Raw genomic sequence first — 15,683 nt, 5'->3', positions numbered from 1 at the left:
TAGCTTCTCAAACTGAACTATTTATGTGCTGAAAGCAAATATATACAGCTGATTATGTACAGAAGGGGAAACTTTGTTATATACATGGAAAGCAGTCAAAATAGTGCTTCAACATCCTGCCGTTTACAGGACCTTCACCTAAGTCAGTGCCATCCAAATTTTCCAAAAAATAAGTGTTATTTCCCTTAGTGCTTGTATGACAAAAGGCCCTCTCCAAAGGGAGTCAAATTTTCCATGCTTACCCTTGTCTTCTCTTCTTGAATCCCGCTTAAGGACTTTGTTCCCTATGAAGAAATCTTCAGCCTTAGTTCTTCTGTCAAAGGCTTTCTTCAGCTTTTCTTGTAGGATTTGAACTCTACTATACACTTGATCTCTGGTTTGCTGCAGACATATTATCTGATTGATCCTTCTCTGCATGTCATTTGGCTCAGCTTGACTTTCTTGGAGTAACTTCATGACAGGTACCCCTAGTGATGAAGGAAATTTGGCTTCTAATCCATAAACTAACTCATATGGGCTAACCCCAATGGACCTCTTGGTTGTTAGTCTATCTGCCCATAAGGCATTCACAAGCTTCTTATGCCAATTCTTCTTATTTTCTTCCAACACCTTCTTTATGATGTTCACAAGGCTTTTATTTGATGATTCAGCTAGGCCATTCCCTTGAGGGTAGTATGCAGTGGAATGGCCCAAAGTAATATGAAATTTGTGGCAGAAGTTCACCATCTTCTTGGATCTAAAAGCAGCAGCATTGTCTGTTATTATCTTGTTGGGGCAGCCAAATCTAGACAATATGTTATTCTCCAAAAACTGAATGATTGTTGAATCATTTGCCTGTCTACATGGGATGGCTTCAATCCATTTGGTGAAGTAGTCTGTGGCTGTGAGGATCCATCTATGTTGGCCTGAAGATGAGGGATGAATTTCCCCAATGAAATCCAAGCCCCATTGCTGAAACGGTCTCTCTGTTGCAATAGGCCTCAAAGGGAGTGGCAGTAACTTTTTCTTTCCCTCAAATATTTGACATTTGTGGCATGAGGTAGAAAACTTTTTAACATCAGAGAACAAGGTGGGCCAATAGTAACCAGCCCTCAGTATTTTATCCACAGTGGACTTCCAATACAAATGTCCACCACAATCACCTGCATGAAATTCTTCCGTGATTTTGTTAGTCTCACTCTCAATTAAGCAATTTAACAATATACCCTCATGGTTTTTCCAAAGCAAATTGCCACCCATGACACAAAATTTTGAAGCTTTCATTTTTAGGAACCTACATTTAGCTCTGGACAATCCTGGGGGAGCACACAGGTTTTGTAACACATAACATATATCAGAATACCAAGGGGATTGTTCGAAGGCTATGTTGATCTTTGGAGTCGCCAGCTCCGGTTCACTGTCCAGTTGGTTGATGTCCAAGGCTTGGAAGTTTGTTTCAGACATTAATTTGGCCAAACCTTGCCCTTTTATCAGCTTTGTAGGTTTTATTTCAATGTCAAATTCTAAAATGTTGGCAATCCATTTTCCTCTTCTGCCCTCTAAGTTCTCTTGAGTAAGTATGTCTTTCACAATGGGACTTGGAACATAAGCTATAACATGGGAGTATAGGATGTAAATCCTAAAGTCTTTGATGGCTTTGACTAAGGCATATGCTTGCTTTTCCATGATCTGATATTTCAGGGGTGCATCTCTGAGAGCTCTACTAAAGAAAGCAATGGGTTTTTCATTTCCTTGGTCATCTTTCTGTAATAGGACAGCAGCAATAGTATGCTGGGAAGCAAAAGAGAAAATGATAAACTCTTTGTCAAATTGTGGGTTTGTTAAGGCTGGAGTTTGGGTAAGGGACAATTTTATTCCTTCAAAAGCTTGATTTGCTTCTACCGTCCATTTTACTTTTGAATCCTTTTTTAGCATGTTATTTAGCAATCTGCTCAATTCTGCCAAATTTGGGATAAATCTCCTTAGGAAGTTGATCTTTCCCAAGAAGGCTTGTAATTCTTTGATGTTTCTAGGGTGGGGCATTTGTAAGATGGCCTGTATCCTATCTGGGTCAATTCTAATGCCATCCTTTGAAATGATGTGACCTAACAACTTACCTTCTTCTAAACCAAACAGGGATTTCTTGGGATTTAAAGAAATTCCATATTTCCTACAAGTTATGAATATTTGCCTTAGATGTTTCAAATGTTCTTGGTCAGATTTTGAGAAAGGTGTGAGATCATCTAAATAAATGACAAGAAAATCATGAATTTCTTTGGCAAACGCTATATCCATTGCTCTTTGAAAGGTAGCTCCTGCATTTTTCAATCCAAAAGGCATTTTGACATATTTGAAGGTTCCCCATGGGGTTGTAAATGTCGTTTCGTCCTGATCATCAGGGTGAACTAGGATCTGGTTGAAACCTGAGAATCCATCAAGTAAAGAAATTCTTAAGGCCCCCACTACTCTTTGCAAGATGTGATCCATCTTGGGTAAGGGGTAATTATCTTTCAGGGACACTTGATTCAAGTTCCTTAGATCAACACAAAGCCTTATTTCACCAGTTTTCTTTCTGGTAGGAACCAAATTTGAAACCCAATCAGAAAACCTGATTGGTGCAATGATGCCAGCCTTAAACATTTTTTGTACCTCTTGCTCCATTGCTGAGAGAAGCATAGGATTGATTCTCCTCATTTTTTGCTTAAAGGGTTTTTGATTTGGCTTGAGAGGGATAGTTTGTTGAATAACAGAGGTGTCATAGGATTTTAAATCCTCATAACTCCATGCAAAGACATCTTGGAATTCTTTAAAGAGGTCAATGTATTTAGGCTTCTGATCAGGTGGTAAAGATGCAGACAATTTAATTATCTTGGGTTGTTCTGCAGTTCCAATGTTACACTCTTCTATGGTAGTATTGAGGGGCTGCAATTTTGGCTTCCTGAGAATATCATTTGAGTCGAAAATGTCTTCCAAGGGAGTGAGGCCTGTTGGGAGGAAATTGTCTTTCATTTGTATAATTTCAGCTTCATTGTCAGCTATCTCCTCACAACTGATTTGTTTAAGTTCTTGTAGGTTTTCTTTGTTAAAAATGGTTGGATGTAACATTTGGTTTGCTGTTTTGGGTGAAATACTTGTTTGGTGCTGTTCACCTGGTGTTTGTGAATCACTTGCAGCCTCCATATCAATGTGTAGCCCTGAAAACTCTTGCTGTAAAGTCAAAAATTGATTTATATGGGTATCATCCTCAAACACTTGCCAGTCCTTGACATTGTTTGGGACAGAAGGTCTGTGTTTTACCTCGGCTGTAAAGCAATGCTGGGGTTCAAAAGGAAGTTTACAAGTGCTTGCAAATGTAGCCAAACTATGAGCATGCAGGTTATGGGTTCTAGGAATTTTGGTAATTTGAAATTCAGTGAAGGACTTTAGTAGTTCAACAGCAGCAGATCTATAAGATCTCAGTCTTTTGTCATTGGTGACAAAATTACCCTTTACTTGTTGGATAACTAGGTCTAAGTCTCCTAGGATTGAAACTTTTATGGCTTGTAAGGATTTTACTAGCTTGAGGCCTAGTAAGAGAGCTTCATATTCTGCCATATTGTTGGTGCACCTGAAGTTTAACCTATAGGCTCGGCCTTCTGCATGACTGTTTTGTTTATTATGTATCCAAACCCCTGCTCCTGCCCCTAATTTGTTGACCGACCCATCGAATTCAAGAAACCAGAGGACTTCTTGGTTAAGGGAAGAATTGTCAACTGTTGTGGGAGTTAGCATCAACAACTAGGGATCTTGGCTTACATTTGGTTTTCGTTCTTGAACAGTTTTGTTTATTGATTTCTCAATCATTATTTCTTGAACAACAGTTTCTTCATTTATATGCTGATCTTGTTTGAGTGTCTGGTTTTCTTCATCATTTGTGGGACCTGCATTATTATTGAAGAGAATATAGGAGTCTATGTCAGAATGGACAGCATATATGGGAAAGTTTTGAGGTTTTTCTTCACTGCTGACCATGTATTTCATAAGTGACTCTCTATATAACCACTTGGGTTGACCAAAGACTGAGATGGTGGCATATGACATGTCTAATTGTAGGGAACCATGGAGTTTAGCCCCCCATGATCTTGATAAGAGCATCCCATATTTGGGTGGGACATCAGCAACTACAACATCCATTAGAATTGTTTTATTTGGGTACTGAACAAGGGACACACATAAGTCTTTTATTAAGCCTAAACACTTAACTTGGCGGGAGTCAAATGAGAATAGGTCCTTATATGGTCTTGTAATATCTAGATTCAATCTCTCCATGACTGATTTAGGCATCAGGTTGTGAGAGGCACCTGAGTCAAACATTGCATTGTGTAGTATCTTATCATGAACATGCAGGCTGACATAGAAAGGTAAGATCCCTGTAACTGATGTCTTTCCATCAACCTCTGGACCGAAAAGCAATTCTGGGGTGTCAACCAGCACATTGACATTATCTTTATTACGAGTAAGTTGTAGTGACTTCTTGATTTGTTGTTTATAAATGTCATTCTTGGCTAGTTCTGAAAGAGGAATAGCTACCTTCAATTTGCCAATTTCAGTTTCTAAGTCAAAGGGTCTTTCAGATTGGATCTTGGTGTTGTGGGTGACAGCCTTTTCCTTGTTCACTAGGTTTTCTTCTTGATTCTTATCTTGATCTTGAGGCTTGTCCTTCTTACTCATCTCTTGAGGAGTGTTACTTGGATTGGGCAGCAAGGGTGACGTAGCCATAGGCTGTTTTTTTGAAGGCAATGGTTCAGTGACTTCTTGAACGGTTACTTCATTTGTAACTGAATCAGTTGTGTCATTTGGCTCTGTGACTATGGCTCTTTTGGGCTGCTGGCTATCCTTTGTTTTTTCAGGCTGTGTTACATTTATAGTTCTGCTTCTTAGCTTATATTGCTTATGAACTTCATAAACAGCTGTGTCATAGCCTTGCTTAAAGTCAAATGACTCACCTGACCTGGTTTGGAATTGCTGAATGTCATCATCCTTATGATCTTCTTGACTCAGAAAAACTTGCTGCTCATCATTCAGGCCCATCAGGTTAATGTGGGTGTCATTTGTTTGCTCATTCGAAGTGGATGCCTCAGTATAGTTTTCCTGGAACGGAGGTCTTATGTCTGGATCCGAACCGGCCTTGCCAACGTTTGGGTTTTGATTTCTCCTAAAATTGGGATTCATGATAGGGTTATTTTGTGGTGCTTCCTATGATGACTTTCTCTCAAGTGATTCTACTCTATCACCCAATATCTTCATACCAGTGAGTATTGCATCCAGTTTTTGATCAAAGTCTGAGGGTTCTTCTTTAAAGGTGGTTCTCTTTTCCAATCTTGCCCTGTTTCTTTTGGCAATCAAATTAGCCTCTACTGTCACAACAACCTTTTGGGAATCTTCAAGGGTTTCAGGGGCTATTTCCTTCAACTGATATGCCATATCAGGGTCAAAACCATCAGGAAATTTGTACAAGGCCAAATCGGGAGGAGGTCTTAAATTTTGTGGTATTGCGTTATATACATTGTTGAATCTTGCACAATACTCCAACATTGTCTCTTGAGGACCTCGTTTGATTGTATCATATTCACCAAGTATGTGCAGGGGATCTTTCTTTTTCTCCCATCTGTTAGTAAAGGCTTGATAAAGCTCATCAGGAGTTGTGATGGTATTTACAACCAGCGATCTAAACCAAGTTCTTACATCCCCTGTCAGGCTCTGAACAAAGATTCTCATTCTCACACTGTCATCATCTATTTCATAGTTTTCAAAATGGTCTTGCATCCTTTTGGCATGTTGAATTGCTGTGAAAGGGCCAGTGGAGTCAAAATATGAGATCTTGGATTGGTAGTCCTGAGGTAGAGCTGCAGCGTTAGCAGGCAACTGCAGGGGTGCATATCTATTAGCCATATTTGCAGGATTTATAGGATTGACAGGGATAACTGGGATAACATGAACGACTGGTACAATAGGGGTAATGGGAATGGTAGAAGCTAGAGTGTTGGTCAAGGGAATATGTGCAGTGGATGGAGGTGTGAAAGGAGGGCTTTGAGATGTGGATGGTGAACTGGGGGAATCAGGGGTAGACCGAAATAGAAACTTGATCGGAGTTGGAACAGGGTTTGGGTAGGTTGTCTCAGGACTCAAGTCAGCAAGAGTTTCCTGTCCTTGCTGCTTCCTAATGATTTTAGGGATTGTATTAGGATTTTCAAAAACAGTTGGTGGATTGGGGTCAGGATTTGACCTTGTATATCGCGGATTCTTCTTGGGAGCCAGCTTCTGAACTTGTTTTTTGAGTATGTTTTTGGAATATTTTTGTGTCTACAAGGGCCAGACAAGATTTTGGAATGGCTGTGTATATCTTAAAGCTAGTATGAAGATTGACTGAAGCAGCTTTAAGAAATATACAGAAATTAGAAAATCCTGAGGAGTTCCCCAGTGGAGTCGCCAATTATGTTAACACTCAGGTTGTTCCCTTTGACTCCCAAGGGAATACGGCCGAGGTAACCACTAACCAATCTTTGGGTCACAGGTTCTAGCCTACCTATGACCAGAGAGGGCTCTCTCTTTATGTTTTAGCTTTGTTTGTGTAATATTTTAGGCTAGCTATGATGCTCAAGGTTTGTTTTTGGACTTTGTTGGATGATGATTTCAGTCAAGATATATATGTGCTCACTAGAATGTTTTAAGCCATTGGGCATGGAGTCAGTGGTCCTTTAGTTGTTTGGTGTGCTGTGTTGATACAGTAGTGATGCTGCAGAGCTAAATAAGTGTCTGAGGAACAACGTTTTGAAATTGTGATTAAGTGTGATGTATCCAGTTTATGAAAGGCAATTAAGAATCTTCCAATAAACTGATATGCAGAAAAAGTGAGAATATTATTTAGAAGTAGTGAAGAATTTCTAGATAACATTCATATTTATAGAATTAATGATAAAACATGAGCAATTAAGAATTCATGTCCATAGTTAAATCTGAAGAAAACATTTACAGCAATAAAAGATTGAGCACAAGGTGTAACCAAACATATCCTGCACTATCCCTTTTCTCTATTGCTAGATCAGTGAAACATGAGCATGATTTAATAACATAAGAAGACAAAACAGAGATTGAGAAAAACTTTTTATTCCATCAGACAGCACAAGAATTCTGCAGCAGCACGCATGTCATCAGCAAGACATCAAATTTTCAGGAAATCACTGAGCTGATCCAGCCCTTTGCATTAGATAATCTGAAAGTATACAATATATTTGCCTCAGAGTGAAAATCACCAACCCCTAATGCGTTGCCAAGGGGGGTATATATACAAAATTTACATGAGAAAAATATCAAGGAAATGAGTTAACAGCTCATTAATGTTATGCCAACTCTTGGAGCTTTGTAGCTGAGAAAGTTAATGCTGTAATAACTCTTCAGTGCTTTAGCTATCCAAAATAGTCAGAAAATTTTGACTTGGTGGCTGTTGGAGTCGGCTGAGGATACGCTGTCCAAAATTTGCGTATTTTCTTATCCTTTGGGCTAGCTGTCGTTGTCCATGTGCTGAGTCACCTTTCAGCTGCCTTAAATGCTGACTTTATTTGCTGTTTGTCTTCTAGTGAGTTGGAGCCGGCAATGACCGAGCAACTGAGGCTATCGTGGCAAAATTTGGAGCATTGCCTGCCACCAATCCTCCTTGGGCAATTGATGTCTTCGAATTTTTACTAAAGTTTCATCGGCCTCTGTATATCTGTAAAAATTTGGAGGAATTTTAAAAAGGTGCTTTACCTCATTTTCAATAAAAAACAGGCTTTCAAGTTTTTTGTATAGGCTCTATCCTGTTGGAGGCCCTGTTTCCTCAGAAGTACTGCCAGATGCAATGATTTGATTTTCAATATAAGCTGCCATTCTATTGGTATATTGCTCTCTGGAGATCAGTCTTCCTGCACCGCTTAGTAGGCTGGGCAGTCATTTTGCTTGCAGTGCTACCATTTTGAGTTGGTACTCATCCACCTCAGCCTGTATTTCATAGCACTTCCTCTCCACAGTTTGTACATAATTCCTGAGAGTGAGTACCTTCTTATCTATGAGGACAGCCTCTGTTCTGTTGACTATGCCAATGGCTGCCAGTTCCTCCTTTTCTTGTCTGTTCAAAAAGTCTATCATTCTATTGGCCTGGTCAGGCCTGTTTCCCAGCGCTGTCTTGGCCCTCTGAATCTCTGTCTGTGCTTGGCCAATTAAATCCATTTGCTCATGTATAGTTTTAATTGACTTCCATTGTTTAGTGATGGATTGGTCAATTTTTGCCCATAGAATTCTTTTTATTTCAGCCATGGTGCTTTCCAGATTCAGCTCTTTCTCCAAGGCCTTTATCTTTTCTTTTAGGGCCTTTATTTCTCTGCCTTGTTCTGCCACAGTCATTTTTGATTTATCATATTTAGCATCTAGTTCTGCCAACTTTTCCTTGGCCTCTTTTATTTCATTTGCCTGGAGCTCCATTTCTTTAATGGCCTTAGTCAATTCTTCCACGCTTGTGCTGGAATCTAGAGCTGTTGTTGTTGCTGCTGCTTCTGTTGTGGGAGCCACTGCTACCTCTGTAGTTGTTGCAGTGGTTGAAGTAGTTGGAGGAGCTTGGGATGTGGATTCCCCCTACTTATCTTGTAATGCTCCTTCAAGCTCCTTCTCTAAATCGATGACTTTCTGGTTGAGCTGCATTATAAGGTCAACCTGCTCATCGGCCTGTTTTGCCTGCTGTAATTCTGTTGTTTGAGGGTGCTCTATGGGCAGCAGTCTCAACCTCTTCTTCAATGCATTGAGGTCATCCTCCTTTTTCTTCATAAGGGCCCTTACACCCTTTGGATCCTTAGGATCATGTCCTAGGTCGATAATGATGTCCTCAAGTGATTTTATTCTGTTGTCTTTAGCTAGGGAGGACATTCTTTCAAAATCCAACTGAATGTTGGTATTTTTTAGTGACTCTTTTAATTCATGGGCCATGGTTGCCCTATCCACCAAGGTTGCATAGACCATCTCTCCAGTTTGCTTGTGGAGTTCAATTTGGTCCATGGGATGGATGTCTTTGGCCATGACTTCCACCGTTGTCTTCACATAATTTTCCGCTGATTTTGGATGGGGCACTGTAGGTTTGAAATGACTGAGGATCATTTTCTCCTCTTGAATGTCATATACAGACATTAGCCTTTCCTTTTGGGCTGGTGTTGCATTTAGAAATTGCTTATAGACTTCCACCCTCAGCAAGTCATTCTGTGCCTTTATTTGCTTGAAAGAAGCCTTAGTGCTTTTGGGCTTCTTGCTCTGCTGAGAGGAGGAGGACACCTCCAAACCAAGTTGTAATCCCTGCTCCTGTTGAAAGGAGCTTGTACCTGTATGTTGGCTGCCCTCCTTGTCTTTCCTTGAACTGTCAAGGACTTCTTCAGTGATGTCTTCTACCTCTGGGGAGTCAGCCCTTTGCCTTTTGGTCTTGGGTTGTTGGGAGGATCCACTAGCAGGAGTGGACTCTTCTCTGTCTCTTTTCATACCCCTCTCCTCCTATGCTGGGGTTTGCAAAACTGGAGCTGTTGGTGGCTCAGTTTGTGGAGGGGGAGTCTGCTCTTGTTGCTACTCTAGTTCCTGCTCTGGTTGCTGCCCTTGTTGCTGCTCACTTGAAGGGGCAGGCTTTTCTTTCACGGTTTCTTCTTCAACACCCATTATACCTTTCCCTTTGTCTGTACCTGGTGCTGCTGTAGAAGGTGCCTGTGTGGCTGGTGCAGTTCTTGTGGCCGAGGTCCCTTCTCCTGCTGAGTGCGGTCGTTTGAAGGGTACCTGCTGCACAGAATCTAGGTCAAGAGTCTTTTCCAATTCCTTGACATTCTTTTGCATTATCTCTTCTTCAGTTAATTTTTCAATTAAAGTATCTACTGCCAATCTTGCTGGTTGGCATATTTTTCAATGTGTGGATATTTGCAATGCTTATAACCTAGTAGCCTGTACTTGACTCTTCTAGCAGTAATGAAGCCTTCAGGGTCGTAAGGGACCCACCAGAAGCTATGTGATAGCTTGTGTTTGTCTTTCAGGATTAGGTCAGCATCTTCCCATCCTTCTTTTTTATTCATGATGAAGGGGCCCAAGTGGTGCTTGAACTTGAGATGGGCTTTCTTTTTGGAGCTGTGAAAGTGAGTGAGGTCAGAGTGAATTAACTGCCTATAATACTCCAAGGAAAATATCCTCATAGGCACATATTTTGGGAGCCTGTATGGACAGAGCTCACAGCCATAGACTCTGATGAGTGTATGATCCTCATATAGGTACCAATCACCTATTTTGTAATTCTTGGAGAGCTGTAGGACCTTCTGTATTTCAAATGATATTCTGGGAGGAGGGGACCTCATCAATAAGCAAGAGACAGGGTATACAAATTGATCAATAAATTCACAATAGGAATAGGGTGAATTTTTGACTTCGTGAAAGACAGATGTCCAGAAGATAACTGATCTTCTTTCCCCTTTAGAGTCCAGCTTTTTGATGTAGCATGGAAAAACCTCGGACTGATAGTACATGAAAAGGTGATAGATATAAGATGAATACTTGAAGACGCCATGTCTGTCTACTTTGCACAACTGATCATGAATCTTGTTAGCTATGAACTTGGCAAAGTTATATTTGCGGGCAGGGGTTTGGCCTGGGCTGTAAGCAGCTAGCAATACCAGCATTGTTTCATCCACATGCTCACTGGTTCTGTATCCCAACACATAAGCAATCATGTCCAACAAAAGTCTGCCTACCTCAGTAAAATAGACATCCAAGTAGGAAGGTGGCCCTGTGGGCTGGCATTCAGGCCTCATAAATGTCTTGGTGATTTTCTGAATATCCTCACTGGTCATCTTGGCACCAGTGTCCAGCAGATAATTCATGGAAAAAGGGAACATCAACTCAGTTTGATCAAAGTTGAGCATCTTATTGATGGATTCAGGATTGATGTGAAAGAGGATGCTCCCAGATGGAGACTTAATAGCTCTGTGATGTACATCATAATTTCCAGCACATAGGCGGATAACCTCTGGAAAAATGTTGACAGAGGGGAGACAGTAGTGTGGCAGATTTGACTCCCATATCCCATATGTATCCTGGCCATTCAGGTAGTCATCTCTTAATTGCCTGAAGGTCTGCAAAAAGTCCTTGTTACCCACAAAGTCTTGGATGAGGTAGTCCCTGTCAGCAAGAGGCAAGGACTCCAGGTCTTTATTTGGTGCATTTATAGGAGCAACACTGAGGGCTGTGGGTGCAGGAGCACCCATTATGTAATCTGAATTTGAACAAGGTGAGTGCAATGGTTTGCAAGGTACCTCAAACCTTAAGTGACAGGCTTACTGTAGATAATGCTTGAAATTTTGTTCAAAGTGGAATAAGCAGGCTTGGCAGACTTGTCTCTGCTGTATTTTTTTTGTAAATTCACATGGATTTTGAATTGATGAGGATGATTGCAGAGCGTGTGCGGGCTTCAATTTGGTGACATGCAGACTTGGGCCTCCACCCGGCAAAAGGGAACAATGCCAAGCAACTCGGGGCTAAATTTGTAATTTTCAAGCCGTGAATTATCGTTTGAATATCAAATTCATGGAGCTGGGGCAATGTGGGTTGATTTAATTGCAAATTAAGTAGTAGACAGTGTGCAATTTAGGATTTGACCGATGCTTATTGGAGAATTCGCATAGAAATGGCATGCATAGGGGCGAAACAAGGAACTTGCGGTGAATACCTGGAAAAATAGCACGGAACGCCTTCGGGCCGAGCAGGGGGAGCTCACTGCAGCTGGATTAACAAGCTATGTCAGCCGCAACTTTGAATTTTATGGTTCGGAGGCAATTTCGCGGTGAACAGGTTAACAATGGCTGCGTCCTTTTCACGTGAAAATGACGATAAACGGCTAGTTTGGGCGTTTTTAACGACAAATTTGGACAAAAAGGGTCATTGGCACTTTTTTCGCCAGTGACATCAGCATGACGTCATGGCGGGCCCGAGGTACGGAGGGTGACGTGGACGCTGAGCTGGAGGCCAGCGTGGCTGGACACGGTGGCGGGCAGAGGCGGTGGCAGGGCTACGTGGAGGGCCACGGGGCGCGGGGGCGGGCGGAGTGGCATTACGTCATGGTGACGTGGGGGCCGACGCGACAGTGGAGGGGCGGTATCGGGGAGGGTGGTAAGCGGTCTCCCCGCACCACCTTTGGGCAAAGGCGGTATCGGGGAGGGGGGCTCCGAACAACCCCGCCGCTTGCCACGCGTCCTGGGTACGGCCCCCAATACCGCCATCTCCCCGGAGGTTAAAGCGCGGCGGGTCGGGATCTAAAAACGACCGCCCACCGTTGGATCGGGGGCGGCGGACGATCGACGGTTGGCAGGCACTGTTGATCAACGCACAGTTTCGGGTTGGGTCCCGCCCGACTATTAAAATATTCAATTTAATATTTGTGGCGCGGGACTATAGGTTTTGGGGGGTTTTTGTGGGTTTTTCGGGGTATGAGTTAATCTGTGGGGGAAAAAGGATTAAAAGTGGGTTTAAGCAGAGGGAAAGGGGCTCTTTGATGAAATTCTTTAAGAAAAAAGGGGAGATGATGGATTAGGGGGAGGTTATTGTTGGTTAGGTAAATCCCCTCTGCGGACAGAGGCGATCCCACTAGCTTAAAACAGAACTAGCCACAATCAATCCACGCTACCACGCAAGTTCCTAGTTGTACATTAAAGGTGAATTAAGAAGACCAACCTGGATTCCAACGCTATAGTCGAAGCAGAGTTGGTGTTCCCACTCCCTCGCTCCGGTAGGTCACAATCCTTGCGATCCTTGCAAACAGACACCTGCACATGCAAAGGAAGAAACAGATACAAGCATAAAATCCACCAAGGCACAACTATATTTCAGTCAGAAAGGAAATAAATCAACATCACTATAATAGACAATGAGATTGGAACTATAATAACAGTCGTTCATTAATTAATAATAGACAGGAAAAGTTACAACCAAGGTTCTGACATTGAACCTTTCCTCTGGCTGGGCGAGCAGCTATATGCCTTGCAGTAGACTTCCTCTCTCTCGGACTCCCGGCAGCATAACCTCTCTAGCATTACTCCAACAACTCAAGAACTCAAAACTACAGCACTTCGGAACTCATAAACTTGGAACTAGCTTGTCTAATGCATGAGGACAGGCTTTTATCGATGAAGAAGGGAGAAAGATTCAATGCACCAGGACACCCATTATGGAATGGCAACATCCATGAAAAGCTACTGCGGATAGATATGATGACTCTCGAGCTTTATCAGATGGATTTTTCCCTCAAAGGACTTCATGATCTGGGAGGAAAAAATCATACAGTCGTGCTTTTGGCAAAAAACATTACTAAACTTGACTGGCGCAGGCATTGTTCTAAGACAGAGCGCCAATGGGCACGCCCCTTTTTGAGGATCTGAGTTATTGGCGCGGGTCAGACATTGGGTACCTGCGCCAATGGGAAAAGTGCACTTTTCAGGGATAATTTGTAGAAGGTGTCTTGAGGGAACATGAAGTACATACTCAGGGGAACATAGTGTAAGTGTTTTTAGGCTATGTCACTACTCACAGGTCCTGAAATGCATCCTCCAATGTACTGGAATCGGGGCGATAGGGACGGTGACCAACGGTGACAAATTACTGTGTAACAGATGCCCCCCAAATCATGAGGCCCGAGCGAGAGAGAGGGGTGAAATGCTTTGCAAGAACACATATAGCTGCTGCCGAGAACCTGCATTGAGAGATACTATTGATAGCTCAAATACATGATGTACGTGGTATGGTCGCAGCCATCCATAAGAGAGTACATGATAATTTAGATCCATAGTATGGACACAGCCATCTGGGTAGGATCAATGAATTGACTCAGGTATGGTTGCAGCCATCCAGTGAATGAGTCATGTATCAAGAATCACGCCTGGATTACAACAGACACAATCCAGGGTCTTGCGCTCCATCTCGACCCGAACAGAAGTACAAGTTCAAGCATGCGAATATGTGAGCTGAAGTCGAACATGCATGAACATCGTCTGATTACCAGTCAATATTTGGAACTGTTAACAGACGCGAGAGGTACCACCAATAATGACAATGGCCCTCAAGGTACTATCGGTACAATCTATGGTGTGCGAATTAGTGATCTGACGTCGAACACCTGTAGAATCATTCGATCGGAGGCCAATGATGAAAACCTCGCGTCGAACACGAAGAACCTGCCATTGAGGCATGCAGGCTCCAAGGCACCGGAAGGGAGTATCTAGATCAACTTCCTGGATAATGAGCTGAAGTCGACAGGAAGTGACCTTGATCGAAGGTGGGCCATAATGTTTCCCACATCATCGACACGAGACAGAGAGATGATGTTGTCTATCAAAATTGTATGAGCTATCAGAGGGAGGTTGTTTCTTTGCAGAGGTCAACTTCTCTTGAACATATCGGCGGCACTAGAGTGGAGTTGGCAGTATTTGACATCGATGGATCAGAGGTCATAGTGACGAGGCAATGAGCAGATGAGAGGTCAAATAGGATTACCCAATCCCACGGAGGCAAGTGAAAAATAAGATGAGATGTCCCCACCCAGACACGAAAGCAGAGGAGTGCCATGTTCAAGAGCGACATACTGCCGACACAACAATAATTATGGTTCCAAAATTTTTTTTTCCCCCACCATTTCTGGCGAGTACCCCAATTATTTTTAACAAGCTTGATGGGGATAGCATATGCTTGTGGTGCGTCATTTTGACAAAATCCGATGTCATTAGGTTTTAACGAGTCTGACAAAGGGAGAACTCAGCGTCTTTTCATATTTAGAGAATTTGAAAAGACAGCGAAAAGGAAACTCCAGGGGTGTCCTTTTTCGTAAAGTTGTGTCTCTCGGGCCCGAAAAAGTATAAAATAATGCCCGAAAGAACTGCCCGATCGTTACGATCGAGGAGTACTTTTCATAAGTAGTGATTTCGACCTGAAAAAGTAAAAAAGTGATCAAAACCACGGCGTTTCGTAACCATTAACGAGTTTGAAACGACAAAAACCCGGTAATCTTTTTAAGTTTTAACGGTCGACAAAACGAACTTAAAACGACCGCCCCTTATTTACGTTTAACGAGTCAAGGGGAGTCACTCGGCAATCTTTTCCTCTTTAAATGGTCGGAAGAGAGTTGAAAAAAGACCTTCAATTTTATTCTCTTTAACGAGTCAAAAAGGGAAAAATACTCGGCAATCTTTTCATATTTTATGAGTCAGAAAAGAGCTTAAAGGCGACTCGTCCTAGAGGAACGAGTGGTATAAAAGGTAGCAACTGGTTCCGATAGTGGTGGAACTGCTTAAAACATGTAATGGTCAAGAGGCTGGCTAATAAAACCACTCATCGCTGCGGTTCCTCAGGAAAGGAAAACAACCAAGTGAAAGCATATGATCGGCCAACGAGATGGTGGCGATGGAATGAAACAACCAAGGCTCATCTAGCAGAATTTAGCAGATAAATGGCAATCACGGGATGTAAATCAGGTATGGGTTCATTTTTACACAAGCTTGAACCATGAAGAACTCTGCTTGGATTCGGTTTCATGTTTACACAAGCTTGAAACAAAAAAACTATGCTTGTTATAAATTTGCATACCCCTAGCATGATAATGCAAATCGAGGTACATGCCCCCCAAGCTTCATGGC

The sequence above is a fragment of the Pinus tabuliformis genome, chromosome 4_2 (assembly GCF_031772625.1).
Source record: "Pinus tabuliformis cultivar Carrire ecotype Pingquan chromosome 4_2, CPIR1, whole genome shotgun sequence".
Taxonomy (NCBI): domain Eukaryota; kingdom Viridiplantae; phylum Streptophyta; class Pinopsida; order Pinales; family Pinaceae; genus Pinus; species Pinus tabuliformis.
Note: the sequence above shows the minus strand (reverse complement) of the source record.